The following is a 21357-nucleotide window of genomic DNA, read 5'->3' as shown; positions in this document are numbered from 1 at the left end:
ACAGGATGCATGTAGGAGTTAGGAAAAGCTGTATTTTTTGGTCATTTCGGATTGTTTTATTAAACTTAGAAGCAGGTTCTGAATATCAAAGAAGAGAACAAAATACTGCAAATGGCTGTCAGATTTTAGTAATTAGTCGTTAAATATCCTTTAAGAAATTCTGGTACTGTCCTTTAGCAGAGCAATACTTCTGATGAGTACAGGCACATAATTATAAGCAGGCCCTGGTGCTCTTACACCAATAAAATGGTAATTATTGGATGCGTAGCTAAGTTAGAAATGACCCAACTTCTCTTGCTTAACACTAGCCATAAACGTGAAATTTTAAAGTGTGTGCATTAAAAATTCTAAACACATCATAATGCAAGTGGACCTGCTGAGGCATTCTGTAGCAACTGGTGGTTGCAAATGGAATCAGCCGCGGATGATGACGAGGGAAAATTAAATAAATAAATAGTGTTCCCTTGTTATCGTCCGTCGAAATCCCCCACACCAGGCCCCACCACTCTTACCTGCACGGGCTGCAGCTGAATGGAATCCTGCCACGGAGTGTTGCGTGGGAGTGGACACAATTGCTACACCTGTATAAAAACAGTTCCTGCTTCTTTGGGACAGGGGCGTAACACAGGCCCACGCAGCCCCGGTGTTGCGGGGGGGGGGGGGGGTCGAGCTGCAGGGGGCCCCCTCTGCACCGTACTCAGTCCTGAGAGCTCCATTGTAAATATGGAGTGGGGGCCCCTTTATGTACCTTGAAGGGGGGCGCCCTCAACTTTCGTTACGCCAGTGCTTTGGGAAGGAGTTTAAAGGTAAGTCATAAATGCACAATTGCATCTGTAATTTAATTTGAAGTGAAAACTAAAAGAATGCAAATAACTTTGAAAGGGAGGAGGTAACTCTCAAAGCATTCATAAGCAATATTTTTCAAGATCCTTTTTTAATTAAGATGCTGCCTGCTTGCCTGCAGGCCTGGCTTTATGTATGAGAGCCTTAATACAGATTGACAATTCATGTGTAACTCATTAAGATTGTGTTAAGTAAGTCCATTTAGGTGGAAGCAAATTTGACATTTTAATTTCTGATCGGAGGACCTCGCTCTGAAACAGGTTAGTAATAGTCTCCCATGGGTTTACATAGGAGGGCTCCTCCTAACAGTGACGGATGAAGCGAGGCAGAGAGAACTCACTCTACGGTGTTCACCCCTGGGTTTCGGGGATGTGTTTTTTTTTGGGGGGGGGCTGTTTAAAGTGGATTGAACATAATTCAACCAGAATTAAATGCTTTACTCTTGGCAGGAAGTACCATGATATGCACCAGTGCTTTAGAATAGAACTTCCCAAACCTTTTAGAACCACAGCCCCACTTTTTAGTATGACAAACTTTCACAACCCACCTAGCTTTAATGGACATGATGCTGGCGATTTTATAATGTAATAAAGCATCGTGGAGCAGCGCATTGTCATTGGCAGACAGCACAATTTCCATTGAAATTGTCACTAATTTGCACAGACACAGTTTTATAGGCAAAACTATACTGCACACAAATGATGAGTGGAAATAATATTTATTATTTTTATATTACCAAGTAAAGTGTCTTGATTTGTCCTGGTCCAATAAAATCTTTGCTTCCATAACACTTAAGAATTACAAAAAAAATCTTGATTTTGCTTTCCTTAGCACTGAATGTGTACAGGCCATATACAGGTATTTACATTTTCATGTGTGTTAGATAAAAAATGACATCCTCCAGCTTCCCTTTTGAACTTCATGTACCCCTGCAGGATTGTCACATAATGCACTGCAGTGAGAGGAGTTCCTAAACACCAGCCTCTGTGTTAAAAGATAAGAAGCAGAAGACAGCCTGACATTTGACCTCTGGCTTTGAAGCTCTGCAAATGTGGCACAATAAATACAGAATTTAAAGGCATTTTGTATTGCCTGGAATTTGGTGACTCACCAAAAATCAGCTCATGACCCACCAGTAGGTTGCTCTAGCGTGACAATGTCCTTAATACAATCCTATATCCAGTGGAAGTTTCCATGACTACAGTATTTTATTTCTTCCTCATATTGGGACATTTTTATTACTTTACCAACTTCATAGAGTTTCTAAAACTTTTGAAGACTCAAAACTCAAATCCCAAAGCGGTCCTATGAAATGTTTTCTAACGTTGCCCGCGTCTTCTCCCCTTAGCAGCATTTGCTGGATTACACAGACTGCATTGACAAACATTTGATGCCAAAGTCATTCTTCCAAATCACTTCCAGTGAAAAGCAGGGGACAGGTAATTCTGATAGTCAACCTTGGATGCCGAAAAGTGGTACTACTCAAATGGGTGAATCTCTGATATCCTTTTTTCACACTGAATAATACACCTTCCCATGCCTTTCAATGTCTTGGGAGCTTGGGACAAGCACAAGGGGCAATGATTAATGAGCACAATTGTGAGATTGGAGGTGATGTTCGTCACTGACCTCTCCTCAAGTTGAAGCCTTGCTATTGCTAAACAAAGGGCTGTATTTATTACTTAGTTTGTGTCGCACTTGCACCACGCAACGTGGTGCAAGAGCATTGCAAATCTTGAGTCTGATTTTGAAGCCAGGCCAAGCCACTTGGTGTGGCTCCAAAAATCTGGAGTCACACAATGCAGGGCATATCTCTGCATTGTGCCACTCTGCCCTGGGAAGGCATTTCATGGGTGTGGCTTGGGTGTTCCCATGCAACTCCCATGGCTTTTGACATATTCCCAGATTTACAAGACTTTGTAAACCTGGGTATGCGCCAAAAAGATTCACCTCCCCAGGAGAGGCATAAGAACGAGAAACATCTTTATTTCTCCACATCACTTCCACTTTCTATTTGTACTGCACTCTGCAACACTCTGCAGCACAGATATATAGAGCGAAATGCCTCTCATGATTGTTTTTAAGCAGGAAGGTGCCCCTTCCTGCACAAAAACTATCCTGCAGCAACACAGGCCCACTTGCACAATGGTGCAAGGGGGCCTGCATTGGCGCTAAGTTGGCAACTGTGAGCCAGTGCAGGGGAAAAAAAAAGGAATGCACCATATGCCATAAATACAGCACATTATTGCCTAACACCATGGAATGGGGAATTGCTATGTCAAACTGATTTTCTATTTGTAAAACCACACAGAATTTGTCATTCTATGGGATTTTAGTGCATACATTTACGACCTGCTCTGTGAAGTAGGTAAATGTATGAGTGGGCCAGTGGGTAGAGTAGGGGTCATGGAGGTGGGTGGGAGGAGGAAGAAGTAGGGGAGGCAGGGAGATTTTTCTACCTGATGTGAGCATTGTGTGCGTTCCCTGTTGAAATATAAAATGTTGAATGAGGCTTGTTCTATGGTGGCCAAAAACCCGTGATTTTTCCATCCGGAAATATCAGCTGGAAAAATTGGGTATGGTTCTCCCTCATTAGAAAAACCAGGTAAGGAAAAAGCTACCAACTCTGAATCAGGGCCAGCAAAATTCCATGTGGTAAGTTTGCTCCACCTGACTGAGAATCACACCTTTTGTGTTTTATGTATCAAGAAGTGCCACAACCCAGCTCAAAACATTGTGCCTTAAGCCAATTTCCACACACACCTGCAGAACATTTACTCTAATACAAAACAGCATTTGGAAAAGTTGAGTTTCATTTTTTTTGCCAGTCTGGGTGCAGGAGCCAGGTGAGGGGGAACAGAAGGCTTGGTTGATGCTGGGGTGCATCTATGGAATACCTCCCACTTAATGTAGCCTAACATCAAAGCTCCAAGTTTTTCATAAAAGATTAAGGGCCTAAGTATAACTATGGCAGTCTGATGGACCGCCATAGCCACGGTGGTGGTGCGGGCACCGCAGTACCGGCAGTCCAACTGCCCTAATACTAGTTGGGTGGTCTGATTGCCATGGGGTTGCAACAACAACCAAGGATCAGAGATTCCTAGTGGCGATGCGGTGGTCTTGAGGCCGATATATGTTTGGTGATGCTGCTGCAACACCACCAAGCATATTACGTGTTTACTCGCCGCCACGGTTTTCATGGTGGTGAGCCTGTCATGAAAACTATGGTGGAGAGAAACAAAAGGGGCCCTACAGGACCCCCTGTTGCCACAGGGCCATGGGGTGCATTCAGGGGGGCACATGTTGTGCATCCCTGTGTTTTTGCACCTCAGTTCCTGCACGGCAGGGACTGCACCAGTCCATGCCATGCAGGAACGGGCTTTGGCATTCCCATTACGGTTCTTTGTTAATAAGCACAGCTGTGGGAACACCAAAGGACTGCCTGCCAGAACTGGTGGGCCGTCTGACTATGGGTTTGACAGTCCTGGAGTGGGACGCTGGCGTGGCGGCCCGCTCCAGGACCACCAAATTCATAATCAGGCCCTAAAAACCTTTTTTTCCATAACTCATTTACTTCTATTTTACATATGTGTAGGGAACAAGCCAAGCTGGAGAATGCCTGGGAAAGCAAAGAGATCTCTGATAAAGAGCCCTCTTGTGGGGCCCTAAGGGCATTGCAGCGCTGTCCTGACGAGGAGCACGCTCTGTGATGAAGAAGGACATAAGTGTCCCTGAGGATTCTCCAGCCTAGCTTCTTTCATTTTTTTCTCCTACACGAACAGTACCTTCTTGATATAGTGAAAACAGTATTACTACATTGTTTTTTTCACATTTTCCTCAATTTCAGTACATTTTTGAGTATATTTCCAGTTTTTAGTTTGAAAATGCTTTATTAATCTAACCAGAAAAATAGTACAACTCCAATGGAATTAATTATACACTATGTTTCAGTACAAAAGTTACACAACTTAGTATTATATTAGAGTTGCTGAAGAGAGAAGTACAAAGCATGTTGTGTGATTGTGTAGATAGGAAAGAAAAAAGGAAAATATAAGAAGAGAATGAAGGAAGGAGCCTTACCTAGGTAATAAATAATAAAAATATATATTGGAACAATAAGAAATGTGAAACTAGCATATCCAACCGATACATTCATTTTTGAGCATTTAAGTGGGATTGAACACTCTGCTTACAGGAGATGATCCTCAAGCATGTCTAGACAATAAGGAGGTTAGAGGCCTCCGCAAATGGTCCCTTCTAATCATGTTCTGGACAGAAGTTGAAGATGAGCTTGCTCTGTCAAGTCTGTGATTATGACAAAGTAAGTTCACCCATCTTGTGAAAGTAATCTGCATGCTATATTTCCAATTCGATGTTATTATCTGCATAGCAATGGCTAAAATAAGTTCTACACTCTTTCTAGTCATGGTTTCAATACGCCAAACATTTGAGGAACCTCCTAGAAAAATATAAACTTTATTGAATGGTAGTTGACCATAACTTATAGAAACAATCTTATCCTAAACCTGTAACCAAAAAAGATTATTTCACAGACATTTGAAAAACATACGTAAAGCATCACTATTCTCTGCCTTACAGGTCCAGCAATTACTATCAGTAGAAAGTTTCCTTTTATAAAGAGAGTAAGGGGTAAGATATAACCTATTATAAAAGAAAAATAATGATTGAGTGGTGCTAGCTGACCAGGAAGTACAATGTATTTAGACCAAATTCTGTTCCACAAGGATATCGGAAAGGATTGAGAGAATTTATTTTCCCATTGTAAATCCAATTTGTCTTTTTCTCTGGGGGCAACTGAGCAAAATAAAGCCTTGTAAATTTAAGATGCTTTCCGTTTGGTCCAAAAATCATGAACAGTAAAGAAGGGATCAGTCATTTATGAGGACTGTAAAGATGTGATAGGGAAGACTTCTGTAATGGAGCCAATCAATTGTTCAAATCTATGTTTTAAAGAGGAAAGAATGTTAAGAGTGTGTTGAAATGTGTGAAAGTACATGTATTGAGTATGTATAATGAGTGTATCCATATACCTAATACCCTTGTGAATTCAATCTTGCCAAAAATGACCTGATTGTTGATTTTAATGTTTTCATTACGCTAAATAGGAGAAAGACTAAAATTATACAGAAGAGATTGAGGATGAAAGAAAAATTTGGCTAGGAACATGGAATGATTTATAATAGGTGAGGAAAGAAACAGGATGTTTGTGTAAAATATACAAAATCTCTAAAACAAAAAGGGAGGGATAGAGGTAAGTTATGTAAGGTTCCAAACTGTGGGAATAACGCCCGAGTCTGGAGAGAGTAAGCTCCATATTTGGTTGAGGGTAAAGGCTGAGTGATAAAATCAGGGAAGTTAAGAAATGTGTGGCATTTTACTATTCTGTGAAAGATTTCTTAGAATGGTATCAATGGATATATAAATAAATGTGGGAATCTTTATGGGAAGCATCAATGAACGTTTAATAGGTTCTAATCATCCCACCAGAAAAGAAAAAGATGAGACCAACATGTGGTAAAGGAAAGGAGGCTCTGTTTGATTTCTGAACAATTAATGGGAATGGTTTCACTCATATTAGTAAAGTATGTAACAACTAGACACTTAATCCATGTGGGGGCATGTTAGCAACGCTTTGCGATAAATATCACAAAACGCGCTTAGCGCTCATTTTCTTAACGCTAGCTATCACTGGTTCTCATCGCGGAGATAGCACGTTATCAGCAACGCGTACCTCCAAGGCGATAAGAAATCCAGCGATAGGGCCAAATGCCTGATTATCGCTGGAAATCCAGCGATGAAATTCCTGCGTTAGTGAAATACTTGGTAATAAGCCAAGGTGGTCTCAGCCTGACAATCCATCTCCTATTGGAAATATGGCTAAGTCAGGTTTCTATCAGGCGTTAGGAAGCAGCGATAATCGCGGTTAGCGCAAGTTATTTCATCGCTTCGCGGCCATTAGTAATAGGGGGAAGGTGAGTTAGCGACTGCTTCCAGTTGCCTTGACTTTGGGAACGCCTACTTTGCATGTCATTAGCGATAAATATCGCTGACATGCAAAGCGGCACCCAAACCTGGTCGCCTTCGCCAGGAAGCTGTCGCTAACAGCTGTTAGCGACAGCTTGCTGATAGGGCAATGAAAATATCGCCGCTTTAGCGGCGAAAAGTGCTGACAAAGTGGCCTTGCTAATATGCCCCGTAGAGTTCCGGGAAAAGCCGGAATTTACAAACATATCTTTTTAAAAAAATGATTCAATGGTATGACTTCAGCTTTAGCAATATTCAATTTTTATCCTGATACTCTAGAATGGATATTTAGTAAAAGAAGAAAAATCAGAACAGTGGTTTTAGGATTTGATATAAATAAGAATATAATGTCTGCATATGAGGAAAACTTAACCTCAATGTCTCCATGCTTGGAACCTAAATAGCCATGTGTTCTGTGAATTAGTTCCAAGAATGTTTCTAGGGCAAAATAAATAGTAGTGGTTTAAGAGAACGACCCTGTTTTGTGCCCCTTTGTAAATCAAAATAGGCAGAATGGAGAAAATTGACAAATAGTCGTTCTAAGTGCAGACGTGAGTCCCGTGCTCTCCATGCCACTGGAATCGAGCTATCCTGGCTTAAGAGGGGTGAAACTCTGAAACCGGTCCTAGGATGCTTGTTTCCAGTCCAGGGAGGACCTGGCCTGGCACTACGGGTTGGACTGTTCCCATTGGGCACAGGGTCAAGACTGATTTGCATATGGCTGGGTCCAAACTGGAATGGCATGTTGAGCAAAAAAACGATGGATTTAGGCCCAGATCTCTGTACTGGGGTGAATGTATGACATTGTTCTACATTCTGTCCATGAATAGTTCTTTTTGCAGTTGTGTTCTAAGTGCAGAATACAGCAAATTGATTACGCATATCTTAAAATATTTGAACCCAATCCATGCCATTGCACTGCTTTCTCAAAAGTTCCTGTTTACTTGGTCAAAGATATTTTCAGAATCCAGTGTAATTGCTGCAATATGTAACAAACTTTGTGAAGCAGCATTTATAACATTTTGGAAGGTTCTGGAATTATATGTGACATATCTGCTTTTGACAACACCTGACTGTTCATTTCCTATTAAATCAGGAACTGATTAATACATTCTAAGGGCCAAACATTTAGCAAACATTTTACAATCTGTGTTAACAAGGGAAATGGGTCTATACATTTTACCACCAGATAGATCACAGTCTTTTTTGGGGATCAAACACAACATGGCTTCAAGAAAGGACCCTCACGCACTAGATATTGAGGAAAAAAGGATAACAGAAAAAAAGAGTTTTGGAGCTAAATGTTTTGAAAAACAGCAATAAAACATAACTATAGATACATTAGGGCCAGGTACTTTATCATAAGGTAACATATTAAGGACAGCATAAATATCCTGGATAGTAATATTTTTTTCTATCGGCGAGAGATCAACCTGTTGCTGGGGATACTTGGGTAGTGACAAAAACTTATTCCATTTCACTATCTGATCTTGATCTTTTAGGTGTATACAATTGTTGATAGCAATCCTTAAAAAAGCCTGGGATCGCTGAATCTTTGTATTATTTTTGACAGTTGTCATCAGAGATACATTGTCTTTCCTTATTTTTAAGTACTTAGCCAACATTTTCCCAGCTTTATTACACCCACCATAATGTTTAGCAGTAATTTTAAGTGATGGAGTGGAGTAATTTAGCTTGTGTCAGATAGGCTAAGAAAAATATTTGTGTTTACATTCTTTAAATCATTTTAGAATGGATGAAGTTGCAATCAAGGCTTCTTGATCACCGCGTAATTAATTATGAAAACTCTAGGAGGTGCATTAAAAGCGTACCATACCATAGTAAATATCTTGTGTGTTATTAAGTGAGAAACATTAATTGGCAAAACATACACATTTTATTAACACAAGATTTATCTGCTATCTGCCAATACTGAATTATTATAATGCCATCTATTAGATCTAGGTGTATCGAGGACAAGATCAAAATCTATAATGAGAAGAGCATGGTCTGACATAAGAATATTGTCTTTTTCAGCATTTACCGGAGCACCTTACATTTTGGGACTGAAAAAATGTAATCAATCCTAGCTCCAAACTGTTGAGCATGTGAGAAAAAAGTATAATCCGGAACATAAGGATTATAAATATGACATGTCATATGACTAATCCTCTAGAAGAAATAAAATGTTTAAACCTTTTCTCATCTTAGTAGGTGTGTAGCATGAAGTAGAGTGTTCCTCTAGAAATGGATCGATAATTTGTTTTTAACCACCTCCCATCACCAGATTAGTATTAGAACAAGACATTAACTTTATTGAAACATTGTCCCAGAAGCTGAAATCATACCCAGTAGGGTGATAGACATTAAAAATCTTCAATCATTTATTGTTAATCTTAATATAGAGCAAAGAGGATCTACCTTCATCATCCAATTCTTGGTGTGCCACTGTCGCCTATAAAGATTTGTGAAGTAAAATAATGATCCCATTTTTGTTATATTTGGCAGGAGAACCAAAGGAGTGACCAACCAAATTTCTCCTTAATGCATTTAGATCTTTATCGGTTAGATGAGTCTCTTGCAAAAAGAGAAATTTGGCATTTTAATCTAGATAAGTAGGTAATAACGCTTTGGGGTATATTAAGAAGCAAGTGAAGGAGAACAGGGTAGCTCCAAAATTGCTAACGGAATGCTACGTCGCTAAGAAACGCAGGGATGCTCCTTATTTACAATAATACGCGCACCCCTGCATTTCTCTCTGCTCTGTCGCTAAATTCAGCTGCCTAGCACCATAGTGCAAGGGTCTCTGCATTGAGGTAATGATTGTTTATGTGCAGGAAGGTGTCCTTTCCTCCACATAAACAATCCATAATGAGGATTTGCAGATTCTATGTGTTCTGCACAATGCAGCACACATAGAAGTTTCAAATCATAATTTTTTTTAATGATTGTTTATGAGCATGAAGGGACACCTTCCTGCACATAAACAATAATTCATGGCAATTTGCTGTTTCTATGTGTGCTGCACATTTCAGCACACATAGAAACAACACAAACGAGGAGAAATAAAGCATTTCTCCTCATTTCACCATGTTAAGACCAGGTTTTCCCTGGTCATAATTTTGGTGCTGCCTCCTATTTACGCCACTTATGTAAATAGGGGGCAGTATCAAATCAATGGGTATTGCGGCGGAACGCCCACCACAATATCCATTGCCCACCCCTTTTACGCTAACTACAGCGTGAAAGGGTGCCTTATCTACAAGGCGGCGTTAAGCCATGTTAAATGGCTTAAAGTCACCTTGTAAATAAGGTGAAGCACCTATTGCCACAGGAACGTCGTTAAAAGTGGCATTCCTGTGGTGATAGCCGTCTTGCAAATATGCCCCTTTGTTTCTCAACTGTGTTGTGAAGACCCTTAACATTCCAATAAATTATTCGAAGGAAATGCACAACTATGAATACATTTTCTGGGTGGTTAATAAATTAGACAATAAAAATAACAGTAAATTTGGCAGGAAATAATATTTGATGATAAAACAGATACACTATTGAAAATATAAGGCATTTGGAAGAAAAGAGAAAGATAAGAGAAGAAGAGAAGAGAAGAGAAAGAGAAAGGGGGAGAAAATAGAGTTGTTGAAGACAAAATTGTCCCTCTGAAGATAGAAAAAACAGAATGGTAAAAGGTCAGAGTGACTTCCTTCATAATGATGACAAAAACATAGAGACAAAATAGCATTGGATACAGAAAGTGGTGAGACAATAAAGCAAGAGCTGTCAAGGATCCACAAATCCCCAATATAACAATAATGCATATACTTGAGGATTAACATTCAATGAAGGTAACAACAAAAGAGCTGCGCAAGAAACAAATTGGAAACACCAACCATGAGAAAGGTAGAAGACAAACATGTGACTAAAGAAAGAAAACATGATGCAGCAAGATGATGGGAAAATCTATTCATGTCAGCTGATAAGTCAAGAAGAAGCCTGTAAAGGAGTGAATAAAAAGTCAATGAAAAGCAATAATCCAGATGCTCTTTATATGTTAAAAGAAGGTGAGTCTGAGAGACCGACCACCTTTGAAATAGCAGATTGAAGAAAAACAAGTACATCAGAACCTTCCACCCCTTCAGGAATACCATACATGCGTAAAATATTCCGCCTGTTTCAATTTTCCAATTTGTCAGTTTGTTTATTTGAAAAGAGTAATTTCTTTTGCCATGAAGTTGATCCTGGTGATACCATCTTGTATGCTACTAATGCAGTGTTTAACTTCTGCCACTTCAGACTGCACTATTTCTCATCAAGTCATTCTAGGGTAAGATTGGTTTTGACCATAAAGGTTCTAAGTTCTAGATTTCCTTCATAAGATCCTCCAAGGTAAACAAGAGTGGTGATTAAGATGGAGAAACTGGGGGGCTTACTTACAAGCCCAGTGCAGCATCAACGTCACTGTTGTGATGTTCCAGTGGTGCACTGGGCTTACCCATATCTACAAGGTCCCATAAAGCCACACTGCATGGTTTTTCGTGGCCTCTTAGATATGGTGTGATGCAGCACATCACAAGTTGCTGCATTCCCTCACACTGCAATGGGCAGGCTTGCCATGGTGTTACATGTTCTCGTAAAACCCATAGCATTTGACACAGTCCCAGATTTACAGGGAGGCGTATGGGTTGTTTTTGTGAAGGAAGGTATCCCTTCTCCCACAAAAACAACCTAATTTCAATGAAGACCCCCTTGCACCATGACGTAAGGGTCCTGCATTGGTGCATGGCAGCCATTTGTGTACCAGCACTGTGAAAGAGGACAGGAATGTGCTGTATCTCATAGATATGGTGTATTCCTGCCCTTTTCATTTGAAGTAGGGTACCAAAGCAGGAAGGCTAGTGACGCTGACCTACACCAAAATATTGTGAATAAAAGCCTGAATTTTTTCTCTGACATTTGTTGCCTCCGCCTGAACTGTCTTTGCATGGATTAATCAGCAGCAGCCAGCACAGGTGAGCACGGTAGGGTGACGGGTTGTGTGCGGTGCACGGGGGAAGTCAACAGACGACGGAATAGGTATTATTTATTCACTCAATTATACCTACTCCTTCATCTGTCGACTTAAACCCCACACGACGCACCATGCTTACCAGTGCAGGCCCCTGCTGGGACTAATAGGCAAAGGAGGAGAAGTAAAAGGTTTAGGTATGGATGTTGCTGGGATATCCGTCATAAGTGTTGTCAATTTTATTTGCACAAGAGAACCACAGTGTAAGTTGCTGGAAAGTTATTTTACTGTGAAGTAGCATTTTGCTACTTAGCTTTCTGAGGGTAGACCTTCTCATCCCAAGCTAAAAATCTTCCCATCTATGGCTAAAAATGCTACATGATGAGAACAGCCTTCTCAGGATTATGATGATATTACTAGGACTGCAATTATAATCCAACATATATATATATGAAATGACCTGCAATCATTTATAAAAGGAACTGCTGCCCCCTTAAAGAGGAAGTTCCTTAATAGAGGCTCAATTGAAGCAAAAGCAGCTTTTCTGGAGCAGGAATGGTTTAAAGTGGATGTGTAGCTTTTAATGGCATTTCACACACTGCATGCATCTCCTGAGAATTTGTATTCAAAATGGTGGCCGAGTGGGAGGCGTGGAGTGAAAAGGAAAACATAATTTGAAAAGGTACTAATGTCATAGAAAAGTAAACCATGGTGCTCCCTCATAAGTTTGCTGCCCCCCTTACCTTCTCTGCCACACACACATTTGAAAGGCAGTAGAAATCATCGTAAAAGAAGCTGGGGAATCAGGAGCTTCAGGGCTTGGTGGCCATTTTGCAGGCGCTCAAGCCACACACACCCATATTTCCAGTTTTAATCTCGTTTTGTAAAGTTTCTGTGCTTAGAGATACAGGGATTCTGCTGCAAAATGGAGTTTTTAGCTCCAAAAGCAATTACCTGGATTGTATCAGGATACTTGGCTTAAATAGAAAAACAGCTCCACCACTTATTGGTGAGCGCCAAATTCTGTGTATATGGTTCAGTCCCTAGACAGCTCCCAGTATTAGCAGATGCCCTACACTGTTTATATCATGCAACATCTGGACAGCTCACAGTATTAGCAAATGTCCTACACTGTTTATATTTTGCATCATCTGGACAGCTCCCAGTAGTAGCATATGCCCTAAACTCTTTAAATCATGCAACATCTGGACAGCTCCCACTATTAGCAGATGTCCTACACTATTTATATTGTACAACACCTGAACAGTTCAGCACCTGGACTTCTCCCAATGCCAGCGAGTGGCATTATGTACACTGTATATGATTCAACGCTTGGAGAGGTTCCTTTTTTTAAGTCCCAAAAACAATTAAAAACTTGGATGTTTACCCCCATAACCCTTCTTCCATGATTTTAAAGTTGGCTGCAATGCAAGTTTCCCTTTTCCCAATCTATTTTGCGGATACAAAATATGTAACCTATCATTGAGTTGTCCACTGTGTGTGTAATACTCAAACACGGGAACAGCTCCTTACATAGGATCATCGTCAGACAGCTCACAGTACCAGCGAGCACCCCTCACATCTGTACAGATTGTAAGGGTCAACACCCGCGAAGTCTCCTATTTCAGTGACAGCCACTGAGATTGAAAATGGCTCAGTGACTGGCTGGGTTCCTATATCAGGAGTGTCTGACTCTTTGGAAAAGGGATCAGCACCTTGACAGCAATCAGTAAGGATGAGCAGCACAATCTATGCATTGCATTGTAACATATTTAACAAGCTGGGCTTCTTCTTTAGTGCTCACAAATTTCGTGTTAAAAAGAGGAACATTTGCAAACCTGCTTGAAGAAGGAAAGATTCATTGCTCGTTTACTTAAAATCATTACAAAAGTTGAAAATTGGGCCAACACACAATTACAGTTAGTCGTGTATTTTGCTTATTGAAATGGAATTGCAAACACCATCTAAAATCTTTATCAAATTATCTACAACGAATACCTCCTGCGCCACAGGATCTTGGCACCGTGCGTAGAAGTAACATTTATGGAAGCAGGGGAAAAAAGAAAAATAGGAGACCAAAAGGTAAACAAGAAAATAAAAGCTTGTGGGCAGCCACAGCATCGGTTGGGGCATCAATAGCTGGTCCTAGACTGCTTTGGATTAAGCTATGGAAACCAGACTCCACTCAGAGAGGTCTACTTAAAAAATTACATTTTAGAGGATCAAAACTATTTGGTAATTGACTTGATGACATGGTGTAAAAAGGAGCAGAAGAGTAAAAAATTCTCAAACCTTTTAAGCTGGGGTCTAGAAAGTAATCCTTTATGTTCAAGCGTCCTCTCCAAAATCTTCAGGACAAGATCCCCTTTTGGAGGCCAGGCTATGTTTTCTCAAGTCGACCTTTGAGGACTGGACCAGGTAAGAAGGAGGGGACCTCCCTTTGCAGTCTGTTTCACTTATTTGGATCAGTCACTACAATCCTGCACCCAAGGGAGCCTGAGAAAGAGGTGTTCTGCCTCACGGATCTAGGAGGCAGCGGTGCCCCGGCAGGGGTGCATACTTGGGTGCTAGAACATCTCAGGGAGCTCCCTCCTATGAGGTTAGGACTGGAGCTGTGCTTCTGTAGAGCTACAGACACTTTAAACATGCCTAATTCAAAGTAGAATACTCTGCTTAAACAGTTTCCATTGATTTCAGGCTGAAAATGAATGATTATGAGTAACATAGAGTGCCGCAAAATTGCGGCTAAATTTCCATATTTGTGCCGCTAAATTTCCATATTTGTGCTGCTAAATTTGCTAATCCATGCCGCAATATCCGGGGGGTCTGATATTTGTTATGCATGCAGAGGTGAAACCGCTGAGCAGTAAGTTCTGGTAGTATATAGGGTGTGCAGATGTGTGCTCCAATCATGTAGAAGGGGGCTTGTTTGAGGGTCTAATGCAGGTAAGTGGGATCGGAAAGGAGAGTGAACAATAAGATCATTTGAAAAATAGGAATTATTTATTTTGACAAATTGCTGCTTATTCTTTTAATATCACATTGGTGTTTATTTTCCATTTCTTTCTCTTACCTCAAAGTGAGAGGAGTTTGTAATGTGAACTATCTGACAATCTTTCTGGGGTAAGGGGAATTCCAAGGGAAAAAAGGCTGTAGGGTGTCAATTGTATCCTAAAACACAGCATTTAAATACCTGTAAATAAACTGTACAATTATTTCAAAATATGTCAGCCATTAGAAAAGCACACCAGGGACTTTTTTTTGTAATTCTACATTGTGGTAGAAATGATCTCCACACATGTATGTATGTCGTTACAACGCACACTTTTACAACGCATGCACTTACAACGCATTTTTTACAACGCACAATCCATTACAACGCATGACATTACAACGCAGGACACTACAACGCATTTTTAAAAACTACCTTTACAACGCATTTCCATTACAACGCATACTACCTTTACAACGCATACCATTACAACGCATAATATTAAATTGCATTTAAGGTAAGTATTAGATAGTATAGGGGTAAAAATTACTATTCTAACTCCAGGGGGTGCAACAGTAGGGTAAGTGTTGGATAGTATAGGGTTAAAAATTACTATTCTAACTCCTGGGGGTGCAACAGTAGGGTAAATGTTGGATAGTATAGGGGTAAAAATTACTATTCTAACTCCAGGGGGTGCAACAGTAGGGTAAGTGTTGGATAGTATAGGGTTAAAAATTACTATTCTAACTCCAGGGGGTGCAACAGTAGGGTAAGTGTTGGATAGTATAGGGGTAAAAATTACTATTCTAACTCCAGGGGGTGCAACAGTAGGGTAAGTGTTGGATAGTATAGGGGTAAAAATTACTATTCTAACTCCAGGGGGTGCAACAGTAGGGTAAGTGTTGGATAGTATAGGGGTAAAAATTACTATTCTAACTCCAGGGGGTGCAACAGTAGGGTAAGTGTTGGATAGTATAGGGGTAAAAATTACTATTCTAACTCCAGGGGGTGCAACAGTAGGGTAAGTGTTGGATAGTATAGGGGTAAAAATTACTATTCTAACTCCAGGGGGTGCAACAGTAGGGAAAGTGTTGGATAGTATAGGGGTAAAAATTACTATTCTAACTCCAGGGGGTGCAATACTAGGGTAAGTGTTGGATAGTATAGGGGTAAAAATTACTATTCTAACTCCAGGGGGTGCAACAGTAGGGTAAGTGTTGGATAGTATAGGGGTAAAAATTACTATTCTAACTCCAGGGGGTGCAACAGTAGGGTAAGTGTTGGATAGTATAGGGGTAAAAATTACTATTCTAACTCCAGGGGGTGCAACAGTAGGGAAAGTGTTGGATAGTATAGGGGTAAAAATTACTATTCTAACTCCAGGGGGTGCAACAGTAGGGTAAGTGTTGGATAGTATAGGGGTAAAAATTACTATTCTAACTCCAGGGGGTGCAACAGTAGGGAAAGTGTTGGATAGTATAGGGGTAAAAATTACTATTCTAACTCCAGGGGGTGCAACAGTAGGGTAAGTGTTGGATAGTATAGGGGTAAAAATTACTATTCTAACTCCAGGGGGTGCAACAGTAGGGTAAGTGTTGGATAGTATAGGGGTAAAAATTACTATATTATGCGTTGTAATGGTATGCGTTGTAATGGTAGTATGCGTTGTAATGGAATGCGTTGTAAAGGTAGGTTTTAAAAATGCGTTGTAGTGTCATGCGTTGTAATGTCTTGCGTTGTAATGCATTGTGCGTTGTAAAAAATGCGTTGTAAGTGTAGTGCGTTGTAAAAGTTGCGTTGTAAAGGTTGTTCCCCCCACACATTATTGTTTGTGTGCTAAATGGTTTTATCAGTAGGACTGCATCTCTGTGGTCATATCAATGAAAGTGTACTGTCTGTAAATGACAGTGCTCCACCACACAAAGCTTTAATATATTTGCAACAGCGTGCTCCTAAATGCGCTATGAGCGACATACTACATTTCCACTCTCCTGTTTAGTGTCACATCTTCTGCACTTGTCCTTCGTGTGACGCTTGGATTTTTTTACAACCCCCTATGACTTCACTAATGTAACATTGTTGGCAGCACCCCCACTCTGAAAATTGTTCCAGCACCGCTGCTTTAAGTTGTTCCTTGTGACATATCTTGCCACCAGCCAGACATACCAAATACATCTGTAGCGTTATTTAAGTCTCTGAGGGAGGCCTACTTTTGCGTGTGCAACCAATAGGGTTTGTCTGGATGACGTGGTTCGACTTAGCAGAGCCAACTCTTATTTGAGCTATATCCCGGTAATGTACAGTTGCGGCATGTGCAGGTACGAGCGGTGGTGGGGGGCAGGATCGGGGCAGGGGGGAAGTCGACAGGTAATGGAATAGGGAAAATAACATTTAAAAAAAAATAAAACCACTTACCATGTGTTTGCCGCATTCCCGAGTCGGCGATGCAGCGATCTCAAGGTAAGTGTTTTTCTTTTTTTAAATGTTATTGTCCCTATTCCGTTGACTGTCGACTTACCCACCCCCTCACCCCGCCCCACTGCTCTTATCTGCACTGGTAATCTATGCAACGGCTAATCATGTAAGGGGAAAAGTAGAATGCTCAATTGCTATTTTCGTTGGCCCTGTTGACCAGCTACAGGATGGAGCCTGCCCCACATCCACCTTTGGATACTACAGGGGAGTAATCATGGTGATCACGGGATTTCAGCTCAGAGTTCCAGAAATGCAACAGTAAATATGAATCTGTGATAAAGATGAAGAAGGGAACCAATTAACTTCTACAAGCGTTCTCCCACTCCCTCCTAATTTGCAGCAGGAACCCAGGAAACATACAGGAAGCGGCAGGACTCTGAGCAAAAGAGATAGAAGACTTCAGCAACAGGGCAGGTACTGTATAATAACCACTGGAGAGGAGGACAAGAGCACCAGTGAGTGGCAGAGTGTGCCTATACAGATAGAGACATGCCACACACCAGACATCTTTAGATGGATGCTTCAGCAGCAGAGGAAGTGGCCACCCTGGACATTATAGGCAGGGAGGAGAGGGATGCTGTCAGTCTTCCAGACAAGGGCTCTAACATGCTGTGCTAAGAGTAGGCCCCTTCTACATCAGGGCTGGACTCCGCCTCTCCAAACGTTATGCAGTTCATTCTCCTTATCATATTGTGTGCCCTTTCCCTTCATGTGTTTGTGCTTGGTAGCTCTCCATGTGGTCAACAGCCAGTTTGACACTGAGCAGCTGGCCATCATGTGGGTCAGGGATCTTCATGATTCTCAGTCTATCCATCCATGGGAGTTGACGTGCTTGTTGCCCTCTTAAACTAATAACATGTCATTCCCAGTCATTTGTAGCTCATCAGACTATTCTGCCACTGTTCTTTCACCGTGCATATTGTGACCTGGCAATAAGAAGGTGTGTGGTGCTGACTTGTCTGTAGACATGCCTGCACCAGAGGAGATGGCTAATGTCACTCTGACATCTGACCAGGAAGGTGGACAGGAACATGTGCTACAAACACAAGACAGTGAAAATGAGACCATATCAGGGATGGGGGATCTACTTTATCTTTGTGCTGGTCTTTTTTAACTTTTTTGTTTTTGACTTTAATCAGGATATTTAATTTCAAATGTAAGTTTTACCTTGACACCTTTTCCCCTATGCACTTCAGAATTTTCTGTTTTCTTTTTATATCTGTCTTCTTTTGCCAACCTCTGTCAAGTGTAACCTATGTTTTATTGTTTAAACAAATGATTCTAATTATACCGCCCTACTTGACCATGCTTCTTTTTGTGCATTCAGTGTGAGCATGCTTTTTTCTGCAGTTTCTTTTTTTTACATATAGCGTGAACTTGACCCGAAGGTAAAAGAGCACTTTACATGAGCACCAAGCGCGTCACAGACGGACACATTCATTTTAGGCACGGAGAGATTATGCGATTTGCCCAGAATCACAGGATATTTTAGCTTCCCACCAGACTCGAGCCTGCCGCACTAGCCGTTAGAAGGATAGAAGGTTATGTATCATAATGAGGCTCATTCCCCACAGGTGCCATGACAGAAGAACAATATGCATTACCCTTTTGAGCTTTGAGTTTTGTGATTCCACACAAGCAGCATGACTTAACCCACACATGACATGATGTCACTTTGATGGCATGTATGACACTTGGATGCAGACAGGTAGGACATAGCATTATTATATATGGGTAGTTGCTGCCTGAAAGAGATTAAGAGAGTACCGTTCGGATTGTGTCTTTCTGTCAGTGTCATGGATATTTCTTAATAGTTTATCAAGTCAACCATCGTCAAAGACTTGATGTGGTTGGCAGCTCCTATTGTGATAGGGGCAATTTGATTCAGTTTTCTGCGACACCAAACGGTGCTAGGTACAGTGACATAAGATATTTAGCACTTTAACTGTGAACATTGAGGACATTGGTGTGAAGATTGGTGGCACAAGATTTTTATACTTACCATAATCCCTGGCTTTGGCCATTATGAGCCAGATATACAGACAGGGCCTCATTTACAGAGGTAAGCTCACGCTTTGGGGCTCATTACGATGCCAGTCTGAAAACCTCCGACCGAGAGTCAGAAGCTTCCAGACCACGTCGGAGCTCTTCTGACTGACTCAGTCAGTTTACGGTCCAGCCGCCCGATTGTTCGCAGTTGGAACGTACACTTGCCGGTCATTCAGACTCGGTTCCGACCGTCTCTTGGAGTATTCCTGTCGGTCGGAATAGCACTGTAACCCCCTATGGACGGCGTTTCCGCCATCGGGATTAAGATGATGAATTCCGACAGCCTTTCCATGCTGGCCTTTCTGACACCAAAAGGCTGTCGGATAATGACCTTGAAGGGCCCCTCGCAGGGCCCCTTTGCCCCCACTACCTAGGGTACCCCCTGTAAAACCCTGCACTGTTTGGCAGGCACCATGGGGTGCCTGTGACAGGGTGCAGGGTTTTACACACACACACCCATTTCTCCATAGGAGCTTGTTTTATGGCCGGTTTATGGCCGTAACACAAGCTCCTATAGGGAACAATGGGAATCTGGCCGACCAGTGTTCGATCGCATCGTAATCTGGCAGTAAGAACCGCAGACCGCCTGACGGTCGGTCCGAATCTGAGATGGTGTCAGATGGAGGCTTTCCGACTGGCATCGTAATGAGCTCCTTTGTGTAAGTTTACAATCTTTTGCAATTCACAAAGGAATTTAACAAGTAGTATCTTTACCTATCTTTTTATGTGTGGAGTCTCCTCGATGCAAGTGGAGACTTTGCAGTCATTAAGACACTACTCATAGAATTCATTTGTGGATTGAAAAAAATCATAAACTTACACAAAAGTGTAAGTTTTCCTTTGGGAATCAGGCCTCAAACTGGTCACAGAAAGGGGTTGCAAATTCCAAACCAACGTTTTACACCATAGGTTAATTCACAAAGTCCGGAATTTTGGGGGGTTGTAGTATGACCTGCCTAATTTATATTTATTAGGCAGGTCACAATATGCGACTCCCCACAATGACTACAGTCACAGTGATGGTGGCCTGCAAGGAACAGCAGCCCAACATTCCTTTGATTGCGTTCTAAAGGGAAAACATTTTGTAAAGCAGTCTGAGTTCTTTAAAACAAAACAGGTCTGCTTTAAAGAACTAAGGGGCATATCTACAAGGCGGCGATATAAAATGATCGCCGCTTTTGGTGCCGTTTTCGGCCGAAAAGCGGCGATAATTTTATCGCTATATCAGCAAGGTCACGCTATCGCGTGAATCCTTGCCTTAGCGCCTGTTTACTGAACGCCCAGCTTTGCATCTCTAATGAGATGCAAAGTGGGCGTTCCTTCCCGAAATAACTGGAGAAATATCGCTAACCGACATTTCTCCAATTATCAAGGGAAACGCTAACAAGCATAGCGATAAGAAAAGTAGCGCTAACCATGGTTATCGCTACTTTCCTTACGCCGGCTTTAGTTCTGACTTAGCCATGTAATCCAATGGGAGGTGGATTACATGACTAAGACCACCCTGCCCTATCAGCAAGGTATCGCCGGTCACAGTGCGATTATCGCTGGATTTCCAGTGATAATCACACTGTTTTCCAGCTAACGCTTGCATTTATATCGCTTTGGAGATAAGCGTTGCTGATAGCACGCTATCTCCACGATAGAAATCAGCGATAGCCGGTGATAATAATCCTAGCGCTAAGTGCGCTTAGCGATAATTATCACCGGCCCTTGCTGATATGCCCCTAATTTCTGTTTCAGTACTCTCTACTTCTCCCTAAGCTACCACCCCAATTCCCTAAGGAGAAGGGATCCAAATGGGACCTCTGCCCCTTTGCGATTAAGTTGCTACCCCATCTTGGAAGCTGGTAACATATCAATGGTTTGCACCCTGAATTACAGTCACAATCCATCGTAACATAACAACTCACAATTTAAAAGGAACTCCTATTACACATCCCTTCCA

The sequence above is a fragment of the Triturus cristatus genome, chromosome 3_1 (genome assembly GCF_964204655.1).
Source record: "Triturus cristatus chromosome 3_1, aTriCri1.1, whole genome shotgun sequence".
NCBI lineage: Eukaryota > Metazoa > Chordata > Amphibia > Caudata > Salamandridae > Triturus > Triturus cristatus.
Note: the sequence above shows the minus strand (reverse complement) of the source record.